The 21,660-nt window shown below is 37.3% G+C and overlaps 1 pseudogene; it reads right to left on the minus strand.

Moving 5' to 3' along the window:
• Positions 1–2,977: 2,977 nt before the first annotated feature.
• LOC143651409 (RNA polymerase II elongation factor ELL2 pseudogene) lies at positions 2,978–19,855 on the minus strand (annotated as a pseudogene).
• Between the last annotated feature and the right edge of the window lie 1,805 nt (positions 19,856–21,660).

Consider the following 21,660-nt stretch of genomic DNA (forward strand, 5'->3'; position numbering starts at 1 on the left):
TCTCATGAGGCTTTACAGAACACTTTCTCCTTAGTCCTAATACTTATGTAGTGAACTTTGATTTTCTGTATTCACTACCACACCTGATACTGGGCCTGCAGGACTACACAATTCATCTTCAGAGTCCCCACCATGGGGAGACATAGGCCCATGGTCTGTGTCCAAAGCCACTTTCTACAATCTACTGTGGGACACATAAAGTGAAACTTGGTGTTTCCTTTCCTGGTTAATGAATGTGGCCTATTTAAATCTCTGAGAACAGCCCTGGAAATATCACCATCCACATGGTAACTGCTGCCTTTTAAAAAGAGTCTTAGGTAATGCTAACCATCTGGATAGGCTCTGATCCAGGGAAAGGGCTAGCACTGAGGTCCTAGGAAAACCAATCCAGCTAGATCAAAGAATAATGAAGAGGGCTCAACTTGAAGATATGTGGATTGAACTGCTGGTCATTGGAAAGGAAGAGGTGGGCTGGAATAACATAACAGAAAAAGCAGGGAAAATACAGAACTTGTTGTTTGAAAAGACTTCAAATTGGCTAGTTAACTCCGTATTTAAAAATAATTGAGTATTAGAATTCATTTTACTTACTGTAAAATTTACGATTAATTGTGAATACATACTGTCTTTGCGTGTGTGACCGTGCCTCTTTTATAGAATAAGCCACAATGCATTTCATCTTGCTGATCTAGATGTGCTCCTTGAGGTCACCTTCAGATGATTGTTAATCTGCCAATAATATCGTTGGCAGTTGGGCCAGGAAAATTAATGTTATGTCTCAAATATCGCCAATTTCCTACATTTCCCTGGATCCCTTTAAAAATGCTCTTAAGGAAGAAAAGCCAACATTCCAAAATACATGCATTAATGTGCGTGGTTGTGTAAAAATTAGTTTCTGATAGGAAACAAGGCTACAACATAAAATTTCAAAAATTTGCTCACAAGCCTTTCAAAAGAAACACTGGTCAGCCAGAGCTGCCGAAGGGCATCATGATGTCCTTTAAGAATTTTACAAAGGACTGGTGAGGCTTAAGCAGTAGCATGTTGATTTCCACAAACTCTATTACTAAGAACAAAAGCTGTGTGGATTCCAGATTTATGCGGCTACGCATGTGTTTTCAATGAAGGTCACAAAAGTTTTTCTCTTTGTTTCTACTTTCCCATCAATAAAACTCTTGCGTTTAATTATTCACTCTTTTTTTTGGGGGGGTGGTGGTGGTGCATGGTCGGGAAATCGAATCCCGGTCTCCCGCATGGAAGAGGAGCATTCTACCACTGAACAACCCGTGCACCTATTCATTCATTTTTTAATAACTCTTTTAGGCATTTATATATGCCAGGCAGTTTTCAAGTTGTTGTTGATTGAGAAATGGGCAAAAGAGACAATGTTGATAAAATCTTAGTTCTTATACTCTAATCAGAGTCACAAAAAGATTAATCAGAAAGAGAAAGAAATCGTTCCAGGAAATGATCTAACCCATAAAGAAATATAAAGATGGTGAGAAATAGGAGTTTTACAATCATAGAAGATTTGTAGATGGGGTATGGTGATCAGGAGAGACTCTGTAAAAATTATATCTCATGAGAAATCGGAATGGTATGAAAGAGAACCTTATGGGAGGGGAGGGTCTACTTCATAAGTAGAAGAAAGAGTCGGTAGCTACTTCCTTAAGTAGCATTGTCACCAGAGGTTTTTCAGTTGTCTGAGGCAATTGCTAAAGGTTGGTCTAGGTAAGTAAGCAAGAACTCTCAGTTCTTTAGTTCTTCTTTTTAGCTTCGACACTCTATATATCCTGCTCACATTTCCCCATCATCCATGGAAGAATATCCTTTGATTTCCCAGTATAAGAAAGTAGCAAAGATTTATGTTCACCAGAAAGATAAGGTGAAGCGTTAACTCCTAAAATTGATCTAGGATCCAAAAAATGCAGATATATAGGAATTCAAAGAAAAGAAAGTCTTCTTTTAATTCCCTCAAATATCTCTTTCAGTATTTGCCTAAAGGGACAGTGATTATACAGAAAAGTATGCTATCTTCTCAAGCACAGAAGTGTTCCAAAAATGAAATCGACCTGGGACAACTGAGGAACATTTTTTTCAAGTAGAGGGTGAATATTAAGAGATATGAGCTCTAATTCAGCTATGTCCCTAATTAATATACATGGGTCAGAGAAATATGCGCACATACAGTGACATTAAATAGTATCTCGTCCATTTTGGAAGGGAGTAGATTGAATGTCCGAATAGGTTTTATTACAACTGAGTATTTGAAATAATCTTATTAATTAAAATAATACCTATTTCAATTGGTTCTTATTGAAATCCTGGGAGGTTAATGGTCCTGTTTCATATTGCAGTTTTACTGATGAGGAAACCAAGACACAGAAAGGCATTAAATTACTTCATTTCTATTTAGCAAATATTTATGCTTTGATTGGTGCGTGCCAAGAACTGCTGTAAGTGATCAGAATACAATAAACAAATCGGTTTCTTTTTCACAAAGCTCATAAACTAGCAGATGAAACAAGCAAATAGACAAGTGAACCAAAGACAATATGGTGCCATTATAGAGTTAAATACAAAGTGCTAAGAGGCCACAGATTAGAGAATTATCTGTATTCTTTCAGGGCCGTAGAAAAACATGTACCTGCACACAGTGCTTATATGCCTAGTGTACCACATAGGGCATAAATGACGCAGAAGGAAGGGAAGAGAGGAGAACACAGCGGTAATTGAATCCCCACCATATGCCACATGCTCTGCTCATTAGCTCTTCAAAACAACCCTGTGGGTAGGAATTAACATTCCCATTTTAGAGATTAACAAATGGAGCTTGAGCAAAGTTAATTAGCTTGTGAAAGTCACACAGTTAGCTTCCAGGGAGGGTTACACTGCTTTGCTATATTTCACTGGACTAGTACTCAGAGAGAACATCATACTGAATGACAGAAGTAGATGGTAGAGGGGTTGGACTATGTTAACGCTGAAGATACTGCCAATTCTGAGCTTCTGTGGCTTTGACTGATGGTGAACTGGCACCGGTTTCAAAAGCAAAGCCCTTTTTCTGGAAAAGGAAAAAAAGGCATGACGCACGAGGGTATGAAATGGCAACCCTGTTAAGGTTTTCACCTGTGGGGAATCAAATCATCTTAAAAACAAACATGCCTCCTGTCAAGGTATTATGTTCAGATTTTTAAACTTTTTCCTTACAATATTGGGGGGAAATAATCAGCATATCTTATTTCATTAAAAATGTATTCCCAGGGTGGAACAATGGTGGCTCAGTTGCAGAACTCTCTCCTGCCATGCCGGAGACCTGGGTTCGATTCCTAGAGCCTACCCATGTCAAATAAAATGTATTTCTAGGAGAGTAAGATATAAACTTCAACGACAAAATGCAAATAAATAGGTTATGTGGTTTTTGTCTTGAAAAAATGCAGATATGGAAATCAAAAAGTGAAAATCTTGGCGTTGTGTACAGCTGCAAAAGATCCCTGCATATACTCTATATAAATCAGCAAACACAATTTCCGTGAGTAGGGCATTATGCTCATTAAAAACACAGGTTTCATGATCTGAATATCTGTATTTAAATCATGGTTTTATCACTCAAAATCTGTGTAAAACAGATTTTTTATATCTCAGAGTACAGTAGTTAAGAAAACAGACTTCAAGGTCTGACAAACCTAATTTATCCTGCTGCGCTGATACATGATAGCTGTGCACATTTGGGCAAGTTATGTGCCTTTTCCCTGCCTCCATTTCTTCGTCTGTAAACAAGAGTATTTATAGTACCTATCTTATAATGTTGTGGGATGGAATACATATAAAAAACTAAGAAAAGCTTGAGGCACATGATCTTCAAGCAACAAATGTGAGCTAATATAGCATACAGAAGGCATATCCCTTTTGTAAGAAGGTGCCATGGGCTTCCCAGCCAACGACATGGAGGAGAATTTGGGAAACATAATTCCAAATTCCATCCTTCCTGTAGGAAGTATAAAGTATAACCCATCTTAAGAATTATTCCTAAATTCATTTAAAAACAATGAATCCTGAGAGAGAGAAGAAGGAGGAGGAGAAGGAGGAGGAAGAGGAGAAAGAGGAGGGGACAGGGAGAGAGGGAGTGAGGGAGGAAGGAGAGCCAGAGCTGGGGAGAACTTTTAATCACACTATAACTGATCTGGATATGTCACTGTAGATTATTTTGATTATAATAAAAACTATTTGAAAACATGAATATAAAATACTGTCATATGTTTTCAATATGGAGCACTGAAGATCTCAATTATTGTGGTCAAGTCTAGGAAAGACGCAAGGATATTGGCAAAAATAAAGACCTTCTCCTGAAATTTCACGTGTCCTCCCTTTTGAGGATGCTATTGTTTGGGACAAGATACTTCTGTGAATCCCATTGTGCAAATGGATGACTCAATTTCTATATGACCTAATGCAAGTGCCAGAATATTGAACAACAGAAAAGTTGTGATTAATTTTCATTCAGATTGTTCCTTCCACCTCAGTTAACTGAGCTGTCTACAGCATGGCTAATATAGTAAGGTGTATGCCTAATTAAGTCATTAATATTGATTTGTGCATGGTTAGTTTTAATAAATATTTTAGGCTAATCATAGGGTATAGGGCCTAATAATTATGAGACAGACAAATGGTTACCAAATTTAACTCAATAGTGCAGTCTAACAGCAGCAGCTATAGAATGCAGAGATGTCAGAGAATTTTATCAAGAAGGAGCTATTCATAGAGAAACATTAATTGAATGCAAGGAATCCACCTTGGATCTTATTAGAAATCTGTCTAGACTTAGGCATGAAATAGCAAAAATATTGATTAAAGGCTGTTCTGAGCTTGTAAATATGTTGAGAAGACAGAGAGGAACAATGACTCCTTTGAGGTTAAGAAATCATTGTCACTTTATATCAGAGGCAAGAATAATCAGAATTTCCAAAAGAAGATATCATTTTCTGATGGGCTATTATATCGACAGTCTTCTTCATCACAACCTACTTGAAATGAAGCCACCCATATGCACATGAAATGAATGACAGAGTCTGAAGTCTTATACAGAGCTAGATGGAGTTATTCAATGTCTGGAACTAGGTGACATTGCAATATGCCAGCTTTTTTGCATTTGTTTCTGCCTAAGAATATAATAGTAGGATAAGACATTGAGATGAAAATATATAAATGTGAATTCCGCATGGGTGTCATTGCAAGTAAGAGAATTTGAGGAGGAATTCATGATTAGGCCAACCATCAAAATTAAGATAGACAGGGTCAGGACTGGCAGAGGATATAAAAGGGGCACTTTAGACTGGTAGACTGAGCATATGGAAAATATTTATGAGACAGCTAGAGGGAAGAAAGGCTGGTTTGTGAGGTGAGGCCATGGCATGTGAATGAAAGTAGAGGAAAACTACTATTTGAAGAATGATTTGCATCCTACACAGTTTTCAGAGTAGAATTCCAGTTGGGCAATTGATTATGTGACTATTTGATTGTGGTCAATGCATGCAAATAATTTAAGATATCGGTGCTGCAATTTTCTTCTGCACAACAGTACTTGACCTTTCTAGATATATTGAAGGAATGATTAATTAAAATGTCCCCAAAGTAATTTGAACATGGGCTCAGCCTATAGGAATTAGCCACGTGTTCCTTTTTCAATTTCTCTTATAAAAAAAAGAGAGAGAGATAGAGAAACCTGTAAGTGAATCACTTTCCTGTCTATATTAAGAAATAAATCAGAATATAAATAATATTTAGATTTTAGAGCCTTAAAGTCAGTAAGACCAAGTATATTATATTGGGATTGCCTATAGTCTAATGTAGTAAATATTGTAGGTTGAGGAAATACTGAAGATTTTTCATGCTTATCATTGCCAGTATATAATACTGATTCCTCATCTGCAAGATGAAGAAGATGAAATATCAGATTTTAAGAGAATTATATTATGTTGGGCACTGTAATGATTTTTACTGTAAAAATCTTTGTCTGAAATTTCCTATCCCAATGTCTGCAATAAAGTAGAACACAATAGATGTTTGTTAAATGGATAAATGAATGAAAAATGATAGTTTATTTTTCTTTAAAGATGTGGAAAATTTAGATTTTATGCTTAGTCTGTGTATCAGTCAGTGTTCTCTGCCCAAGCTGAGATGTGAATTGAACCATCACAGTCTCCTTTACAGGAAATATATGAACTTAAAGCATATTCCCAACTATTTGGATTAATTCGTACTGCAAGGGACTTTCATCAATCTTTAAGGCTGATAAAGGAAAGTTAAGAGAGACAACACTTTGGAAACCAGTAGAAAAATATGGGGTGAAAATGAACAGTAAATATCTCATATTCTAGATGGAACTCGGATAGCAAAGTGAAGCTGAGCTGCAAGCCATGGATGTCTACTTTCTGGAGAACATGAAAGTTCATAGGACGTATTTTATTCTGCTAAGGTCATATGTTGGTTTCATTTTACTTTTCATTTTATCTCATCCTTGAAGACACGCTGCTCCCCAAGAAATAAGATTTAAGTCATGAGGAGCCAGTTTCTTTAATAAACTCCCTCACTCTTTCTCCCTCTTAACCAAGAAATATTTGTGTTCACTTTAGTTTGGGAACTGGAGTGGAATAGATAACCAGAAAAGATTTTCAAAGCTTAACTTTTTTTTGTTTTTTGGTTTTATTTTTTAGGCACACAACTTTGAGTTGTGGACACTTGATCTTCAATACCTTAAAAAAATAATTTCTAATGACAAATACAAGTTTTTTAGGAAAAAAAATTAAGGAAAAAATTCTTTAAAATATAGATACTGGATCTCCAGATACTGAATATAGCTATCTAAAAAAAAATAATAATTTCTTATTAACAAACACAAGTCTTAAGCAAAAGAAGAACCAGAAAAAACAGCTTTAAAAATGCAAGAAAAGACACCTGGGAAGATGGCCAACTAAAGTAGCTCAAGATTACCCCTGCCCCATGGAAAAGTTAGAGAAGGGACAGGAGAGCAATTGAGGTGGCAATTCAGGAGTTTGGCTGACCTGGGATAGATTGCTGCCCATATGCAGCAGCCCTGGTTTCAGAGACCAGGAACTGAGAGGCAGAAAGCTGGAGCCTGGCATGGAGGCACAGAGGTGTGGAGTAGGAAGTAAGCCAAGCCACGTTCCCTGGGTGTTACCCTCACCAGTGTAGCCCCATGACCGGATACTCACCCCATACCTCACACGCCTGAACCCCATCACCTGCTCCCATTCCCTGAACTCCAGGAGCTCTCACCCCACCACCCCCAGTGCACATATTTGCCTCCCACCCCCACCCCAAGTGCAACCCAACCCACCTTTCCTGCACCCCTCCCAAGCACTACCTATCCCTCCTTGTTCCCTGCAGGCAGTTGCCAGCACATAGAGTTTGCAAGCACTAACCTTCATACCTAGGCTACCCCCGACCTCTGCCCATAGTGTCTTACAGCCTCACCCCACCCTCCCTGGGTTCAGCGCATCCATTTATGGCACTCCCAGGTCCACCCATGTGCACAGGCCCCCAGTCATGCCATTCAGCTCTGAGAACCGCATTTTACAGCAGTCCTAGAACTGCACATGTGCACAGCCCTCAGCCACAGCTCTTCCAACCCTGAGAAAGTGCCAGCCTGCACAGGGGGGCAAATCTGCCCTCAATCCATGACGGCATAATGCTGACCTGCTGCCACAGCTCTACCCATATGCACAAAGGGCCCCGTGCCTTTGACCAGTGACACCAGTTTTATGCCCCCCAGACCACTACACCCTCACAACTACATCCTCCCTGACCAATGGGTGCCCACTTCATATGCATCAGTGTAACATCCCCAACTGTGCACATATCTGCCCTAAAACAAATGATACTGAGTGCTCCAACCCATGTCCTGCTCCCTGCTGTACAACTATCCAGCAAACACAAGGCCTTAGATTACTGAAAGAAACCAACTCCCAAAGTAAATCAATCAAGACATTTTACATGTGATGAACGCAACAGAAGATCACTAAGCATATCACAATGCAGACAGATAGAGCCCTGCCTACAGGCCAAATTAACACACTAGAGGAGACACAGATGTTGGAATAACTAATCAAAGATGTTCATACAATTCTACTTGATAAAATAAGTGGGATAGCAAATGATATAAAGGAGATCAAGAAGACAGTAGAAGAGCATAAAAAGTAATTTGAAAGAGTAAATAGGAAAATACCAGAAATCACAGAGATTAAAGACTCTGTTGGCCAAATAAAAAACATACTAGAGACACACAACACCAGATTTGAAGAGACAGAAGAAAGAATAAGTGACATAGAGGAGAGGATAATTGACTTCAACAACTCAAAATATAATGGCAAATGACAAAAAAATGATGGAAAAAATTGAATGGGAACTCAGGAAAATGATAGACAAAATGAAGCACACAAATATAAGAATAAGAATCATTGGTGTACCAGAAGAAGAGAGGAATAAAGGGCTAAGAAGAGTAATTGAGGATATAATGGAGGAAAACTTCACAACCCTCATAAAGGACATAAATATACAAGTCAAACAAACCCAACAAACTCCAAACAGAATAAATCCAAATAGGCCTTCCCCAAGACACATAATAATTAGTCTGTCAAATATTGAAGAGAAGTAGAAATTCCTGAAAGTGGCAAGAGAAGGACAATCTACTACATAAAGGGAAATCAAATAAGACTGAGTTCAGACTACTCAACTGCTTACCTGGAGGCAAGAAGGCAGTGGAATGATATATTCAAGATCCTGAAAGAGAAAGACTTTCAGCCAAGAATTCTGTACCCAGCTAAATTGTCCTTCACAATTGAGGGAGAGATTAAAATTTTCACAAAAAAGTCCTGAAAGAATCTGTCAACAAGAGACTGGCTCTACAAGAAATACTACAAGGAGTTCTGCTGGCTGGAAAAAAAAAAAAGACAGGGGAGGGAGGTCTGGAGGAGGGTGCAGAATTGAAGAGTACCACTAGGGTAATTAAAATAATACAAAGAGAAAAAGGGAAAAGAATATATAGATCTGACAAATAAAATAAAAAAGATAAGATGGTGGAATCAAGTAACATCTTTTCATTAACAGCTTTGAATATTAATGGCCTAAACTTACCAATTAAAAGATACAGATTGGCAGAAAAGATTAAGAAATATAATCCAGTTATATGCTGTTTACAACAGACTCATCTTAGACACATGGGTACAAATAGACTAAAAGTGAAATGATGGAAAAAGATTGTTCATGCAAGTTGTAACCAAAAGAAAGCAGGACTGGCTATGCTAATATCGGACAAAATAGACTTCAAATGTAAAGATATCATAAGAGACAAAGAAGGACACTTTATGCTAATTAAAGGTTCAATTCACCAAGAAGATATAACAATCATAAATGCCTAGGATCCTAATCAAGGAGCTCTGAAGTACATGAGACAGACATTGGCAAAACTGAAGGAAACATCTATCACTATAGATGTTTCAACAATAATAATATAGACTTGAATACACCACTCTCTTCTATAGATAGAACAACCAGACAGGAGATCAACAAGGAAATAAAGAAGTTAAATAACTTGATAAATGAATTAGACCTAACAGACACATATAGATCATTGCACCTCAAAGCACAAGGTTATACATTCTTCTCTAGTACTCATGGAACATTCTCCAGGATTGATCATATGCTGAAACACAAAACAGGTCTTTATAAATATAAAAGCATTGAAATTATTCAAAGCATTTTCTCTGATCACCATGGGATGAAGCTGGATCTCAATAACCACCAAAGAATGACAACATTCACAAATATATGGAGATTAAATGACACACTCTTAAATAAACAGTGGGTTAAAGAAGGAATTGCTAGAGAAATCAGTAGCTATCTGGAGATGGATGAAAATGAGGCTGCAATTTATCAGAACTTATGGGATGTGGCAAAGGCTGTGCCAAGAAGGAAATTTATTGTCCTACATGCCTATATATTAAAAAACAAGAAAGAGCAAATATCGAGGACTTAACAGCAAACCTGGAGGGACTTGAGAAAGAACAGTAAACTAACCCCAAAGCAAATAGGGCAAGAGAAATAACACAGATTGAAGCAGAGATAAATGAAAGGGAGAACAAAAGAACAATAGAAAGAATCAATAAAACCATAACTCGGTTCTTTGAGAAACTCAATAAAATTGATGGACCCGAAAAAAAAAAAGAAAGAGGATGTAAATAAACAAAATCATAAATAAGAAGTAGTGTGTTACCACAGACCCTGAAGAAATAAAAGAAATCATAAGAGGATACTATGAAAAACTATAACCAACAAACTAAACAACTTAGATGAAATTTATGAATTCCTGGAGACACACAAACAAGCTACACTGACTCAGGAACAAATAGAAGATCTCAACCAATCAATCACAAGTATAGAGATTTAATCAGTTATCAAAAATCTTTCTACAAAGAAAAACCCAAGACCAGATGGCTTCACAGGAGAATTTTATCAAATATTCCAGAGAGAATAAACAACTATCCTGCTCAAGGTTTTCAAAAAGATTGATGAAAAAGAAACTCTACCAAACTCATTTTATGATGCTAATATCATTTTAATATCAAAACCAGGTAAAGATGCTATAAAAAAGGAAAACTGAAATCCAATCTTCCTAATGAACATAGATGCAAAAATTATCAATAAAATATTAGCAAATCAAATCCAACAGCACATTAAAAGAATTATACACTATGACCAAGTGGGGTTTATACCAGTAAGGCAAGATGTTTTAATAAAAGAAAACAATTAATGTAATATAGCACATTAACAATTCAAAAGGGAAAAATCACATGGTCATCTCAGTTGATGTTAAAAAAACATTCAACAAAATTCGGCATCCTTTTCTTATAAAAGTACTCCAAAACATAAGACTCAAAGGGAATTTCCTAAATATGATAAAGGGAATATATGAAAAACCGATAGCCAGCATCATACTCAATGGCGAGAGACTGAAAACCTTCCCCTAAGATCAGGTACAAGACAAGGTTGCCCACTGTCATCACAATTATTCACCATTGTGCTAGAAGTTCCAGGTAGAGCAATGAGGCAGGACAAAGAAATAAAAGGCATCCAAATTGGAAAGGAGGAAGCAAAAATCTCTCATTATTTGCAGATGAAAAGATACTATACTTGGAAGATCCTGAGAAATCCACAGCAATGTTACTTGGGCTAATAAACAAATTCAGCAAGGTGGTGAGATATAAAATTAATGTGCAAAAATCAGTAACGTTTCTACACATTAGTAATGACCTAACTGAGGAGTCAGTCAAGGAAAAAATCCATTCAAAATAGCAATTAAAAGAATCAAGAACTTAGGAACGAACTTAACTAGGAATGTAAAGGACTTGTACACTGAAAATTACATAACATTGCTAAAAGAAATCAAAGGTGATCTAAATAGGTGGAAAGACATTCCCTGCTCATGGATAGGAAGGCTAAATATAAATTAGATGTCAATTCTCCCCAAATTGATCCTCAGATTCAGCACAGTACCAATCAGAATTCCAATAATCTACATTGAAGATTTGGAAAAGCTAACTACCAAATTCATCTGGAAGCCAAAGAGACCTCAAGTACCTAAAAGCATCCTAAAAAAGAAGAACGGAGTTGGAGGCTAATTTTTCCCGATTTTTTAACCTATTATAAAGCTACAGTGCTCAAAACACCATGGCACTGGCACAAAGACAGAAGCATTGACCAATGGAATTGAACTGAGCATGAAGAAATAGACCATCAAATCTATGGTGAACTGATTTTTGACAAAGCCTCCAAATCCTCTGAACTGGGACAAAATAGTCTTTTCAATAATTGGGCATGGAAGAACTGGATATCTTACACCCTACACAAAAACTAACTCAAAGTGGATCAAACACCTATATATAAGAACTAGCAACATAAAACTTCTAGAAGAAATTATATGGAAATATCTTCAAGACCTAGTAATAGGAGGTAGCTTCCTAAACTTTACAACCAAAGCACAAGCAACAAAAGGAAACATAGATAAAATGGGAACTCCCCAAAATCAAATGCTTCTGCACCTCAAAGACTCTTTCAAAAAGATGAAAAGACAACCAACTCAATGGGAGAAAATATTTGGAAATCACATCTCAGACAAAGGTTTGCTTTCTTGTATACACAAAGATATCATACAACTGAACCATAAAAGACCAAACAATCCAATTATAAAATGGGTTAAAGATATGAATAAGCATTTTTCTGAAGAACAAATACAGATGGCTCAAAAGCACATGAAGAGATGTTTATTTTCACTAGCTATAAGGGAAATGCAGACCAAGACTGCAATGAGATACCACCTCACACCTACAAGAATGGCTGCTATTAAACAAAAAGGAAATTATAAATGCTGTAGAGGATTTGGAGAAACTGGGATACTTATGCACTGCTGGTCGGAATGTATAATGGTGCAGCCACTATGGAAGACGGTTTGGCGCATCCTTAGGAAACTGAATATCGAGTTGCCCAATGACCCATCAATACCACTACTTAGTATATACACAGAAGAGCTGAAAGCAATGACTCAAACAGACATTTGCACACCGATGTTCATAGCAGCATTATTTACAATTGCCAAAAGATGGAAACAAATCAAATGCTCATCAACAGACGAGTGGATCAATAAAATGTGGTATATACATACCATGGAATATTATGTAGCAGTAAGACAAAATGATGTCCTGAAGCACATGACAAGATGGATGAGCCTTGAGGACACAATGTTGAGTGAAATAAACCAGACACAAAAGGACAGATACTGTATGATTCTAATTTTATTACCAGCATAAAGGTATGATCAGAGGCTTATAACACAGAATATAGGAGACTTAGAGATACATAGATGGTAGAGTTGGGTGAATTGTTAGCTAATGAGGTTGAACTCTAATGTAAGGAATTAGATAGGAGCAAAGGTAATTCTTTAGTGGGTCTAGAACTAATATTGCCATATTGGAGATGAACAAGACTGAAAGGCGCTATACAGACCTACGTGTACCACTGACTCACACTAGAGATATGAATGAGTTCTTGTAAGAATTACTTCAAAGATATTATTCTTGTATAAAGAGTTTTTAAGGCCATGGTACAGAGGGAAAACTGCTATCGTACACTATGAACTATGTTCAAAAGGAAACCATCAGCACTAGTACAGCAACAGTAGAGGTAAATAATGGAGTGAGGAACAAAAGTTGAGAGGAGGTTCAGATTTCCTATTTGCTGGGGGTATGTTTATTGGTTTTCATTCTCTTGGGAACAATGAAATAATCTAAAATTGAGAATGTTGATAGACTGTGAACTTCGGGCCCTCTATATGATGCCTGATGAATGCAGGTGGCTGAAGGATGCACTGATGGAGAAGTAAATTGGAGAACAATGGTGTATACTTATGAGTGAAGGTTGTGCTACAAAAAGGAACAATGTCGTGAGGCATGCAACGATGTGAATGAACATGTGGGATATTTGGTGAGACAAAATAAAGCAGAAACAAAAAAACAACAGCCTTTAGAAAATGCTTATAAGAAAGCAGATATTGATTGTAAGTTTTTAGAACAGACACATTAAGTCCAGAGTGGTGATTATTATTTCTGGATTTTGAGAGGCTGTTTTATATATATAACCTGATATTTAGAGATAAGAATGAAGCCAAACAGGTTGGGGTTAAAGTAATTTAGAACGTAGGGGTAAGGAAGACAGTGGCTGCATTTTAGAACCACCCATACTCTTGGACACCAGTGGAAGAAAGGTTTGTTTGATCTGGAACTGAAATTTTGTGTGGTGCATAATCTAATTCAACCTATCTTTATAGCTCATTTGAACAACTGAAACACAGGGAGCACAGAATAAGAAAGAGGTCCTTTAATCCTGTATAGATCATTGTAATGCCTGGAAACATCCTAGAGTATATTAAACAGGTAATCAAAAAGTATTGCCAAAGTCCCCTGAGGGAGAGAAGGAAAACTATGGAACTGTTAAACCTCACCATCAGGGAATCCTCTGAAACTATGTCAAACTTCAGGGATACCCAAATCAATAGGCCATACCCTCAGTCATGAGGCTTACTCTTGTGAGCCTTATGTAGGTGGCAGAGAATCTTAGACTACCTACAGGCATGCCTAAGAGTTACTTCTGGAGAACCCCTGTTGTTGCTCATATGTGTCCTTAGTTTTTCTAAGTCCAAGTCTGCAAGTGAAATCATTGCCCTCCCCCCTAGGTGGGACATGACATCCAGGGGTAAAAGCCTTCCTGGCAATGTGAGAGGGGAGTCCTGAGGATGAATCCAGACCTGGTACCATGGGATCAACAATTACATCCTGACCCAAAGGGGGAAAAGAAGTGTAATTAATAAAGTATCAGTGGCAGAAAGAGTTCAAATAGAGTAGAGAGGCTACCCTGGTGCTAATGCAAGCTTAAGGTAGACCTTGCTACCTATCATAACCTGCCAACCCCTAACCAGGACCCTTCCAGCCAATCCTAAAGAATACCTAGGGCAATATATAAGATTCCACAAGGGTTCCACGCACTAGGGCAACTTTCCAGAAACCTACAACCTCCAAATGGATCCCTGGTTCAGATAAGTTCCAAAACCTAGCCCAGCCTTTCCAGAACATCAGATAGTTCCATCTCCCTACCTGACATTTGTGACAGACCCTTCCAATATCAAAAATTTAGAATTGCCATAACCCATAACCCAAACACCCCAAAGTGGAAAGATCAAAGGTAATGGTGAAATTATGTGCAGAAGATAGGACTTAACAAATGAACACAAATACTGAATCATTAAATTGATATCTCTTTTAGTCCCATTTAGAGCAGCTAGAAGTTAAAACTTAAAATTGTGAAATTGTAACCTATGTCAAAGTCTGAAATATGTCTACAATTAATTGTGGTGCTGCACTTTGAAATATATAGCTTTTTTGTATATATGTTATTGTCCACAAGGGGGGGGGGGTAAAAAGATGCAAGGAAACAGAACCAAGTGAAAAATAAAAAAAAGAGCTAAAGTTGATTAATACTGAAACTTTCAACAGGCAAAAGTTTCATTTTTTTATTTTTATTTTTATTTTTTTTTAGAATATTAGAGCAACTCACTTGGGATTTAAAATAAATAAGCTTAAGTTTATTCACATCCTCTGGTCCCAGCTGAGTTTTAGTGTCATGGCTGTGCTTGCTGTTGGTAAATTCACCCGTTATTCTTTTGGTGTGAGCCAGCTTAGTGTGAAGATACTCACATCTATATTTCTCTTCATGGTAAATGGGATTATACTACTTGATCTCCCCAAATTCTTGTAAAGCATCTTCATGAACATTCTGATACTCTTTTGAACCCGGAGGTAAGTGCTTTTGTTGTGCATTCAATTTGATAAATCTTCTAGCTACAGTCTCCCCTCCTGGAGTACAGGGCCCTCGTACTTATACTCAGAATCGAAGTTAACCCTGTAATTCTGGTGTTGCGCATAGGAGACAATAGCAATATATTTTATCAAATAATCTGGGGGCTCAATTTTTGAAGAAGGCTCCAGAGTGACAGTGCAACCCTCTTGAACTCCTTCGCTGGAATTCGGACTGGAATTATTTAGCCCAGCAATTTCCTATTCTCTTTTAAAGTCCTCCTCCTTTTCCTCAACAGTCACAGTGTTGTGCTTTTTTATTTGGTCCTTTTCTTTGCTGTTCATTTTTCTTTTTTCTTTCCTTTTGGACTTTTTGTGAGATATTGTATGGTTTTCTTCCATAAGCTTTGGACACTTTAGTAGAACTGTACCGGGGTGGGGGGTTGGATAAGTTTCCAGAGATATCCTAGAGATGTATCTGTCTTGCTGGTCTTCATATATTCCACCCTTTTGACTAAAACTGTCAACAGTAGGTCTTGACTTCCCGGGCTGCCTGGAGTCCGAGGGGAATTGGAGTGAAGATTTACAGATTGAGGAGGGGTTGAGACCAGTAGGTTGGTTGAAGGTGGCAGTGGAGGGGTAGGGATGACAGTGGCTACAGTGGGTAGCAGGAGACCTGCAGCTGGCTTCTTACTCGTGGGATTCAAGTGACCATTTAATGTTGGTGGTACTCTGTTTATCAGCTGAGATATTCTGCTTTTTTAAAAGGATCAATGAAATCTGAATCCAACAGCTGTTGCTGAGAAGGAGAAGATTCAGTGTCTTTACCAGAACATAGGAGAGATTCTGAACAGCTGGTGTCAGCAGCTTTCTGACATGAATTTGTTTTCTGGAGAGCACTGACTCCAAAGACCATCTTTTTCTCTATATCCAGGTCAATTTCTTTGAAGCTCTTTAAAAATATCATCCTTTAAGGTTTATGAGAGGTCCTTAGGACTCAAATTGGCTACCTGTTGCAGAATTGCTCCAAGGGGGTTCTTGTCTTTTTGACTGATGCCATCTTACTGGCATTGAAGGCCTCTAAGAAACCTGAGCTGTCTGCTCACTTGAAGAAAGATGGCATAATATATAAAATAGTTCACATAATAACAATAGAAAATTTCCTTTCCCAAGGGAATTGAAATAGGTTGATTGATGGAGGTACTTAAGGATAAATTCCTCTTAAAAAATATGGGCACATTCGTATGTGGGTTAGTGGAAGATAAGGATGTGTTCCTTCAGTACACGCTTTCCTGAAAGCAGAGCATCTAAAACAATGAGGAAGTGATGAGAAGTGGGAAAGCTAAGTTCTTGATTTATTTTAAACATCTGCATTCAAAAGACAAAAATAAAGGAATTTCAAGTCATTATGGAAAGATATTTTTGCTTGTTTTATAAAATGGGATTTAAATGGGTTGACTATGAATTTCAATATCTATAAAGGTGGAAGTATCTTGTTATAGCCTCTCTCTGTAGATAAATTAAATAGAGAAATAGATAGAAGGATTTAGACAGATGATAGATGGATATGTGCGTGTGTGTGTGCACGGTCTTTCAGAGTTCTTTACCTCTCCATTGTATTTCTGGGCAAAAGGGAGTCATCTTAACCTGAAACCTTTTAAAGTGGATTTAGGTGTCATATTCAGCCACAATTATTTAAAAAGAATTAGTGTTAAAGCATACAGGTATTTCTTAAGGGATGTACGTTTTCTGAAATCTGGAAGCTCCTAGCCTGCACTTTTTTCCTCTTACTCATATGGAGGCAAGTAGAGGCTGTGTTACTGTGGAGGACAGTGGCATCTCTTTTGAAATCATATTTTCATGTTTCAAGCCCTTGCTGTAACCATGAGGAGAACTTTATGTGCTGATGAATGAGCACTTCTGTGCATTCCTGTCTCACCATCCTCCCCTCTGTGGGGAGTGTTTAGCTATGAGCATGAAATGCTGGTACTGAAGAGAAGTGGCCACTGGTCCATGAGCATGATTTTGCTAATTTGAAAAGTGATTTAGAATTATTTATTTATTTTCTCCTCTCTCCTGTTACTACCTCAGAGAAAATCAACTTCTCCTTTTCCCAAATGAAATCCCTAGTGTCGTTTTGATTTATGTTCCCTTCCACTCAACTATCACATCGGTTCAGTTACCAAATTTTTCTTTCCAGTCTCTCTCCTTTTAGTCTTTTCCATATAAGAAGTGAAAGAAGCATCTTTGGAACTGTGGGGCAAGGCAGCCATAGCTATTTGGGACATACCAACTGCATAAGGATCAAACTTGCATGTAGATGGTTAGGAGACACAAATAAACAATTGTAGATTAGGCTATTACAAACTATCATGTCTTCATCTGTAAGGGAAACAAGCAAAGCAATACTCTCAACCAGAACCTCAGTCATGGGAAACGTGGTATTTAGGAAATATCTAGATGTCTGCTATATACAATATATGAATTAATCCTTTTTAAAAACAACACTCGTATATAAACATACAGTAAGAGAGATCAGATGAAAGCCTTCCAAATATATGCCATTATTATCAGCAAAGATCTCTGCTTATGCCACATTTGTCTTAAAAATTTTACCTGGCTCATATGGGACAGATAGATTTCTCTTGAGGAAATGTTTCCAAAGGATATGTTTGTCTTGTTTTTCAAAAGTTTGAACTTAGAGAAAAATATGTGGGGGGTTCCAGTTCAAAGAAAATAGCTCTCAGATCCTAGTCTCATAATGAGCCAATAGATACAGCTCTTCAACCAAAGAATTGTGTAGGATGACTTCTGGATCCTTTTATACTGTAGATGTTTTAAATTGAAGATTATACTGTATCTAGCACCAAATGCATGCCTAAAAGTGCACTAAGCAGTGTAGATTATACTAGGCTTTCTCAGCCTTGACACAGCTGATATTTGAGATAAGATATTTTTTGGAGGGTTTGGGGTAGGGATTGTAGTATATTTTGCAACATCCTTGGTCTCCACCCACTAGCTACCAATTGTACCTTCCCCTACAGTGACAACCAAATATTTCTAGAGACATTGTTACATGTTCCCTGGGGTCCAAAATAATTTCAGTTTGTGAATAACCACTGGATTATACCAAAATAGAAGATAGCCTTGGTATCTTTAAAACCTCATACATAAACTTATTTATGGAAAAAGCATGCATCCCTGATCATAGGCAAATATACATATTATGTTCATGTACAATGTATATGTAATTCTTGTTAACATATCACAGTCCCATATAATATGAAAAGGCAAACATACATCCAAAGGATATCAACATGTAAGAGGTAAAAGTAGAACAAGTTGACATATGAATGCTTTGGGCCATAAGGCATCATTTCTCAAATTTCATAGCATACATTAGAATCACTCAGCAGCTTGTTAAAACACATATTACTGAGCCCTACCAAGAAATTCTGACTCAGTAATTTTGCAGTAGAGCCCAAGAAGTTGTAATTCTAAGAAGTTCCCAAGTGACACCGATGCTGCTGGTCCAACATACACTTTGAGAACCACTGCCTTAAGAGATAATAGGCTATAAGGATGGGTTGAGTGGATAAAAGCCTTTATCACCTATACAGCGTTGGTTCTCACATGAAAGAGTTGGAGTTAGATGCTTTAATCATCATCCGTATATACTAATATACACATACACACACACACACACACACACACACGTACTAGTGTGTGTGCCCCATCAGGAGAATATAATCATTGAAAGGTCATAAGAACTGTATCCCTTCAAACTATAAATTCCTGTACCCTAAATCCTAATCCTGAGTTACTACATCTCTTACATTACTTGCTGATAGTCCACTGAATATTCCCAGGTACATAATGTGGCTCATTGTTGAAAAGATTCTTGGCATGAGCATTGCATACAGGCCATGTCTAATTTACCTTCTGAGCAAACTAACCAGAACCCAGAACATTATAGGAATTCAATAAAGGTTGAGTCATTAAATTAATTATCTAAAGTTTCAAAGGCATGTTCTTTCCACTGTGACTTAAATGGTAGTTTGCTCTCTCTATTGCTTCTGTGGGAATATTTTCAGTGCTTTAACCATTGAGTTATTTGTATCCTTTGATATGATAGGTAGGCACATTCATATTTGCATCTTCAACTATTCCTAATTCTTCTAACAAGAAAGAATCTATATATAAAATTCTGGCCAGAACTGGCATCACAAAGAAATAGGTGAAACTGCACTGCAGAATTTGATTATCACTTCAATAAATGGCCTTTTTGCCTTTCAGAATTCTCCTCCATACCTTAGTAGTTATCGATTTTTTTGTGGGTTCTAGAAGACTGTCTTGTGGTTCAAAATCTACCAGAAAACCATTGAAATAGTGTGGACTCTGAAGATTGATCGAAAATTATTAAACTTACCTGACATAAGGTATTGATAAAAAAAAAGTCTCTCTTTTAGGGAATATTTCCAACTTAAAACTCTTAGAAGTTATCTGCAAGGTCTCTCCTTTCTTCTTTGTGCTTAAGTTCTTACAATAGTTTGTAGACCAACTTATTTTACTAATATATCTGTTCTCCTACTCATCCACTGATCTTGCAGATAATGGGTATGCTGGTTTGAAAGGAAGTATGCCCCCTAAGAAAAGCCATGTTTTAATATAAATCCCATTTCATAAAGGTAGAATAATCTCTATTCAATACTGTATGTTTGAATCTGTAATGAGATCATCTCCCTGGATGATGTGATTTAGTTAAGACTGGTTGTTAAATTGAATTAGGGTATGACATGTCTCCACTCATTTGAGTGGGTCTTGATTGGTTTCTGAAGTCCTATAAAAGAGGAAACATTTTTGAGAATGAGAAATTCAGAGAGAGCAGAGAATGCTGCAGCACCACGAAGCAGAGAGTCCACCAGCCAGTGACCCTTGGAGATGAAGAAGGAAAATGCCTCCTGGGGAACTTCATGAAACTGGAAGCCAGGAGAGAAAGCTAGCAGATGACACTGTATTCGACATGTGCCCTTCCAGCCAAGAGAGAAGCCCTGACTGTGTTAACCATGTGCTGTCTCACTTGAGAGAGAAACCCTGAACTTCATCGGCCTTCTTGAACCAAGGTATCTTTCCCTGGATGCCTTAGATTGAACATTTCTCTAAACTTGTTTTCATTGGGACATTTTCTTGACCTTAGAACTGTAAACTAGCAACTCATTAAATTACCCCTTTTAAAAGCCATTCTGTTTCTGGTATATTGCATTCCAGCAGCTAGCAAACTAGAACAATGGGATTTCAGTGTGATTTCTTAAAACTCCTATCCTGAGCATTCTCTGCTAAATCGCTCATACCACTTTTCACGTACCACAGATACCAGAAGCAATTCCACTAATGCTATGTTCTTTCTTCTCTCCTCTTAAATTTAAACCATTTCTCAGGCCCACACTGGCCTTTCCTCTTGCATAAATGTGTAGGCCCTGAATTCTGTTGGAATTTCCTGGATGTCCTGAGAAGGTCCTTTGTAATTACTGTTGTCCTCATAGTGCCTTCAAACCATCTATCCCCTGTTCACTGACCTTTGTTTCCTAGACTGGCTTGACAATACTTCTATTAAAAATGTTGCTCATACAAAATCAAGTTCTTACTAATTAAGATAGGATGCATTTTAACCTTTGATCACATGCTGCTTCCCACTGTTATTTACTATTTTGTGTATGAGGCTTTTTTTCTGAAAGAATCATGGAGTGGCCCTGATCGAGGCTTTTTTCATATCCATATCCTTTATAACATCTTGCACAGTGAACAGTTAATTGAATGATAAACATTTTACTGATGGAATAAAAGCTTCTCTTGCCTATGATTGTATTATATCCTCAGTTGTTTATTTAAATAAGTCAGAAATCCATAATAATTAAATGAAATGGGAATTTTTGGATCAGAACTTGCTCCTGAATACCATCAAATCACAACATTGACTTTTTCTACTTGTCTGCAAAAACCTTGATGCTTGTGCATTATTTTATTTTTCCTATTTCATCAGTGTTTAGATATTTCATATAAGGTAGAACTTTCTTTGACTCTTAGTGTTTTATTAGCTATCTTTCTGGTCCAGAGCCAGCTCATCCTTATTTTTAATATCAATTGTTTGTGTCTGTGTGCATGGGTGTGTGCGCATGTGTACATAATCTTGTACATTTCTGAGGTAGATGAATGCTGAAAAGGATGCAAAAGGGAGGGAAGC

Source organism: Tamandua tetradactyla, chromosome 12 (genome assembly GCF_023851605.1).
Source record: "Tamandua tetradactyla isolate mTamTet1 chromosome 12, mTamTet1.pri, whole genome shotgun sequence".
Classification (NCBI taxonomy): domain Eukaryota; kingdom Metazoa; phylum Chordata; class Mammalia; order Pilosa; family Myrmecophagidae; genus Tamandua; species Tamandua tetradactyla.